We start from the raw sequence: 7101 nt of genomic DNA, 5'->3' as shown, positions 1-7101 counted from the left end.
GAAAGTCGAGGACAGTATGTGCATAAAAAAACAAATGACAAAAACACATAATGTATATAGTGATTAATCATAACATTAAAAATGATCAATAGCAGCAGTGAGGCCCGTTTGACAGCTGTGTGGGTCGAGTGGCGGCTCTCTGATAACAAGATAGTTCTGGATGGATGTGGGACGCCACAGCGAACAGAGACCTGAAGGCCTCCTCCATTTGTGCCGGGTCGCATCTGTGCTCACAAGACTCTCTACATATTTATCACCATCAGCACAACCCCAGAGGTCCACGGCAATTACAGGAATCATGTTTTAGTCACAGTCGTCCTGAGTCTTAGCAGTTGTTTGTATTATGATAACAAAGAAGCATTAAAATACATTAGCACTGCCTGGGGACATATATCGACCGGACTGTTTCTTAACAATTATTATTGATGGTCAGTAAGAGGCAGAATCTTTAATTATAAATGTGAAATTTGCTGTTTAAATTCCTGGAGGGTCTCTGCTGTTCTGTCCCTGAGCAGGTGTTCAACCTGGATGTCCTGCTAAATGCTGAAAAGCTCAGCTGTGCAAATGGCTAAATTAGCATAAAGGGTTAAAGTTACTCTGGATAAGACTATTCTAGTAAGCACCTAAAAAAAGGTGTTAATGATCTGTCTTCTTGCATTATTTCAAATAATAATGAAATTAATTATCCAACAACCCTGTCCAGCATATGCAGTTAGATGACGGATTATTTTTATTGTTATACAAACTATTGAGAATTGAACACATTGCAGTAAAAAAAACAGCCGTCGGTGCACTGATTTAGAACAAGCAGTGGACCAGCCAGAAGATGAGAAGCAGGGAAACCGGCTATCAGCGTGGACAAGGCGCTCAGGAGAGAGAGAGAGAGATGCTCAGAGCCGTCGCTCGAGATAAGGCATCACTAAGGTAAGGGGCTGCCAGTAAGCGCCAGGGTGCCACCACTCAGCGATCACATTGGTACTGAGAACAAGGGGGACACCTAACCCTCAATTCTCAGGAGCAAGACCTGCCACTCTCTGGCAGGAAGGACGGTTTGACACTGGACGCCATATTAAAGCTACAACTTTATTAGGGAAATACACAACATGACAACAAAGCAATAATAAATATAGTAATGATAAATAATAAATAAATAATAAAGGTCCTAAGAAGTCTACATCAGATTTATGATGTGGTCAGAAACCACAGAATTCTTCACAAATATGTTCTTATTATGAGGAATCCCATTGTCCGCATGAACCGAAAGTGTGTGTGGAGGTAACAAGCCCCTCCCATCCCCATAAAAGGGCGTGAGACTGCAGGGCTGTGTGCACTACCAATGATAAGATTCAGTGATTCCCATCAGGGCACTGACATAAAAGATCATGATGAGGCTGGCCCAGTTGGAAAAATTGTACACTGGTAAAATATGGGATGAGTTCAGGATGCATCGTATCTAGCATCTTTGCAATGATAAAATCTGCTTTTTTAATGTGTAATTAAAAGCAGGGCTCCTACGCCTTTAATATTTAGAAATATGTGAAGTAAAAATGGCACTTTTCAGTTCATTTGTGATTTGTTGTCTGCTTTTGAACCAAAGAAATAAAACCGAATTATCTGTACCGTATTGAATTGCACAGCATCATATTCTTTTGCATCACATCGTGTCAAATCACACTGCATCACAATAAGGGTGAATCATATTGTATCGCATTAGCAGTTGCCTCATATGTATGTTTAATGGATCAGATCATTGCCAGTGTACTGAGATGTGCATGGCGCTGGCCACTGGGACGAAGATGCACTCCCTCAGTGTGTACACACAGAAATCACAAATGCAAAAGTATGCGGAGATTCTGTTCTTACCCAAGAATTGATCCAAAATACGCAAACACAGATGAATGCCAGAATCTTTAAAGAAGAAATATCTTCTTAGGAACGGTTGGTGAATGAGGCCCATTGATGCTTCATTCACAGGAGTCTTACACTTTATTACACTATGAACGGAGCCATGTGATGACTGAGAATCACGGGAATCCAGATGGAAAACCCCATTGGTTTCTATCCCTTTCCCTGTCACACTTGCTGTCCCGGGCGACACCCTGGTCATTAAAGGCCAGTCAGCACAAGGCTCTGTGATACCTGAACACCACAGCTACACAAACAGCAGCTGAGCAACCTGGTCACCCTTTAATAACCACCTAGCCAGCCGAGGGAGCGAGCGGCCCGCTCGCGTCTACACCTTTGTAAAAAGCGGAGGGTTTCCCCAGGGAACTTCATTAGTGCACATCGGGCCTTTCCATTGCTCTGTAACCACTAGCTTGAGGATGTTATGCACTCTGAAATCTGGAGTCATCGCTCACACTCATTCTTACGACAGATACACACTTTGACTGCATTTCTGTAAAACCAGTCAGTCACAAACTGGACTGGGTCAGTGTCGCGCTGGCAATCAAAAAAAGCGGGATTAAAAAATAAGATCTTAGCCAATATTAAATACTGCCTGACAGACTGTCAAGTCCAGCTATCTACATTTGAAAGTTTACAGTGATCTTCTGTCAGCAAAAAATAAAAAGAAATTCTCCTATATACTATATCCTAGAGGCTGTTTTTGAACAACAGCCAGGGAGTGATTTAGGGCAGTCTTATTTTTATGGGCGTAGCTACTGGCATAAGATGCAGACACACGTCTACAGTAACTGTGGGTTTGGTTACAACGATCAATATTTCAGATTGTCCTAGCATCTCCAATGCATTTCTAATAAGTATGAGAAAATACTGAAGGGGAGAGGTGAGGTGGCTCACACCTCTAGGGTTGGGGGTTCGAGTCCCACCTCTGCTTGCGTGGAGTTTCCATGCTCTGCTCACATCATGAGGGATTCCTCCTATAGTCCAAAGACATTTAGTTAGGCTAGCTGGTGTCTCTAAATTACCATTGGTGTAAATGTGCTCCATGACAGACAAGCATCCTTTCCTGGGTATCCCCCGCCTTGCGCCATCAGCTTCCTGAAAAGTTTCAGGCCCATCAAGTTTATGGAAATCGATGGCTTTGAAAGCCACAGAAGGTTATGCAATCGCATTTAGTCTGATCTGCTCATTATTCCATTTCAAACTGTTGGAGAGCATTTGAATTAATTGTGTTTAATGAATAAGGATCTAATTTAGCCTGATTGCAGGCTGAAGATTCCTGAGGAAGTCGACATTTCTTTAGCACTGTTTGAATTGTGTTTTTGTGACTAAATATAAATACAAACGAAAGCACTTTTATTACTGTTTATAGTACTGTCATCACAAAACAATGCGCATAACACACCGGGTGGCCCTGGTGTTATATTTTCTCACTATTTGCTGAGGATGCTTTTGTTTTCTTCCCTTTATCCAAAAACTAAGCCAGTCAGTGACTTGAATTTGTCTACCATGTGTCACCTTGTGTACCTAACACCAGGGGGCGCTGTGTTACTCAGCAGGTGAGGCTGCTGTGCATGTGATCAAAACATCACCAGATCGAATCCCCTACACAACGGCCTTGAGAACCTAAACTTTATTCCCTAACACAGGAGCATGCAGCAAGGGAACCCAAGAAGGAGAACAAAAGAAAATTTTTCCAGAGTCCGTAAGAGTCTCAAACAACTTTCAGTGATTTTTTTTTATTGGTTTTAACAGTCTGACTGCTTGTTTGAAAGACAGCAGTTGGTGAGCAGTTTATCCCACACAAAGCATGGCTAAGGGCCTTTCAAGGACTTTTCTACATAAAAGTGAATGTTACTCACAAAAGGAACAGAAAAGTTTGAGCGAGACACATTGAAAGAAACTCTCATCGCTAGCTGTGGTTCACCTTTAAGAAGCAGGCTTCTGCGATGGAGTGCGGTTCCTGATCCCAAGCAGATTTAATGACTGCCTCCTCTCGAAATCACTTTCAGGTGTTCTTGAAGTAATGGAATTAATCATTGTTTTTGAGGTCATTTAAAAGTACAAAAATGGCAAGATTTCCTTCTAAATAGCTTGTAATCAACGTGGCACTAAAGTGTTGTGGAGAAAATGATGATCTTTTGAAAACCACAGAGGGTGGGGGTATTGTGAGCTGTCAATCACAGACTAGTTGGCTCCCTTTCCCAGTGGTTACCCAGTCTGTGACTGACAGCTTGTGGTAGCCAGCAGGCCTCAAAGCCTCATCTCTACCGAAGGGACCCACATAAAGTAAGCAAACAAAACTATAATGTACAGACATCAATGCACAAGGTTCTAATGATCTTTCTTCTTAAACTGTTTCAAGTGCTAATAAAATCAGCATTATTTTCCCACAACTCTGACCAGGATGAGCTGTATAGAACAACGTTTCAGTATTATAATGGGGAATTTCTTCATAAGAAAGAGTTTAGATTTTAGGTATTCAGGCTGGGGACTTGTCCCTACAAAACTGTGAGAGTGCCATGTATGTTTAGGGGGGTTGGGGGTTCTGGACTGATTTGGTCCCCCCGACGTTGAAAACAAGTCAAATCTATGCCCTTGATTCTTACGCAGCCCAGGATCATGGTGATAGGAGAGATTTACGTTTTGACGCTCTCCATGTGCTGTATTGCAATATTGCCACCATTGTTAATTGATAATAGACAGATGCAGGCAATTTAGGACAACAGAATTATTCCTTATGGATAAGTTAAGACCAGGTAAGTGAAGGCCCAGTCAGTGGTATTTAGGGAAGCAGTCTGACATTAAAGACGTATTAATGACCTTCCCCTGCCTTGGGTGCTGCTGGGTGGTTTGACAGGTTAGTGATTTACAGGAAGTAATTCATTACTCAAGTCTGTCCACCTTAAAAAGGAGGTGTAAGGCTGTAAGCTGAAGCTTCACATAGCTAAGAGGAATTTTCTGTTTGCTGATAGAACAGGAAGCTCTTTGTTTTGTCAAAATAAATTAAAAGATCCCCCAAAACAGAGTAATCCTGACAACAGCCCAGTGATTATGCAGAAAACAGATTGTAAAATCACAAATAATTATCAGTATGAAACAGGTCCCATGATACTGAAATGACGGGAAATCGTTAATGCTATTGCCGCCTTAGGACAGCAAACTTCAGGATATTCCATGCAGTTTGTGGACAGCTTCTTTCATGGCTGCCTAAGAATCCTACTTAGGAGAAGCGAGTTAAGTATTTAAGCAGATGGAAACCATTTAGATGTGTGGCTGTGCACCAGGAAAAGTCCTTCCAGTTTGAATTTTTAAAATGCTGATGTAAAACCTACAATCCACAGAATATACGTTGTACAGTAAAATGAAGCTCATTAATGAAGATACATCTGTAATGGAGAAGATAGTTTTGGCCTTTTCTATAAGCAGAATTTCCCAGAACATTCTGTAAAGGCAAAGTGCGACACCAGTTCTCACAATTAAACTACATGCTCCAGACTGATACTGTGAGACCATGTTTACATACATTTCTGACTGCACTGCACAGGATAATTGTCAGGTGAAAAGTCTCTACTTTCTGTAAATACATATTTAAGTCAATCAAGCACTATGTATAGTTTCTAAAATTCATACTTTTATCAGTAGCGACTGTGAAACGAGACACATTTTACAGTTTACAAACCAGTAGGGACAAATCTGAAGAGACACTCATTTCATTTAAGTGACTGATCAGTTTTGAAGACCAAGAGAAACTATGTACTTACAGTACTTCAATATTTCACAAAGCTTCATCATAGCAACATATGCAACTGTCAGCAAAAACACTACTACTCTATTGTCAATTAAAATAAAGGCATAAACTAAGGTTTATGTTTATCTGGGATCAGGTATGATGTTCTTTTAGCATCTTCAGGTCAGCTTGCCCAGTTTAAATGCTTTCATTGGCATAATGTGTGCAGATAAATTAAGGAAGGAGATTCGGTTTGGTAGAACTGATGATCCCACTATCCAAATGGGTCACTGATACTTGGGCAAACGTTTGCAGAATGTTTCATATAAAATACAGTAACACAAAACAAAGGATGGAGCTGGAAAAGGCTGATGGGGTCGCAGCCCAAGCCTGGCATGAAAAATAGTCCATGGAGACCAAGCGTGAAGATGGTGTTCCAAGTCAAAGCTGGCCCAGGAGACAATAAGGTCCAGAATAAATGATCGTCCCGTTTTCCCAGCTACTTCAAAAACCAGAAAAATGACAGATCTCACACTGGAAAAGCTCACAGCCCAAACCGACGACTCTTTGGTGGACTGGAGATCAGCTCAAGGCAGGCAAGGGACAACATATTGAGACTATCACCTTGAGTCGATAACATGAGCACGGCTCACTGTGATACGTGTGGGCATGCAATTTCACGCTCTGCGTCTCACAATACAACCACCTTCGATTCTGGGGGCTATAGAAACATTAAAGGACGAGATAGTCCCTCTGTAATCCCCCCAGCTTTTAAAAAAGTCCAAGGAGCCAAAACAAAGTGAGGTGTTGGGGTGGCAGGGTAACGGTCGCTAACAGCTAACATCATTAGTGATGCTGCTGGCTGTGGTCTCCCAGGGAGCAGATCAGCACCCAGAGAAGAGTTAGGGCTCTGGCTGGGGGGCTCCCAGTGGCCTGTGTGTTTCAATCAATCTCCTGTCCCCATTCTGGGTTCTCAAGGTCAGAACAAACGTAAAAACTCTCCACTCATGGACAAAAACGTTCTCACTCCGAATCCTTGGTAAAATTAATTGGCATCATAGCCCCCCTAGTATTTTCCCCAGGCCATAAAGATTGTTACAGGAGAAAAAAATAGGTCCCCCTGCAATGTGACTGCCAGGTGTGTCACAATACCTACCAACAGAGGGCGCCACGTAAATTGGGAACATGTCATTGTAGTTTTGATCTTTAGTTTTTATTTTTATTTTCAGTTTTCATTTAAAATCCATTTGAGCTCATTTTATTACATTTAATTTTAAAGAGAGACTTCTGTTTAGTTTTTATATAATTTCACTAGTCATTTTATTTCAAGCACAGACTGAAAGTTGATGTTTTACCTCTGATCTTTTGAGAATCCTGCATGAATACAGTGTACATTATGTACTAACACGCTCAAAATGGAAAAAAAAACGTGTTCTGTAGGTAATATTAATGGCAGTTAAAGATAA

Source organism: Brienomyrus brachyistius, chromosome 2, assembly GCF_023856365.1.
Source record: "Brienomyrus brachyistius isolate T26 chromosome 2, BBRACH_0.4, whole genome shotgun sequence".
NCBI lineage: Eukaryota > Metazoa > Chordata > Actinopteri > Osteoglossiformes > Mormyridae > Brienomyrus > Brienomyrus brachyistius.
Note: the sequence above shows the minus strand (reverse complement) of the source record.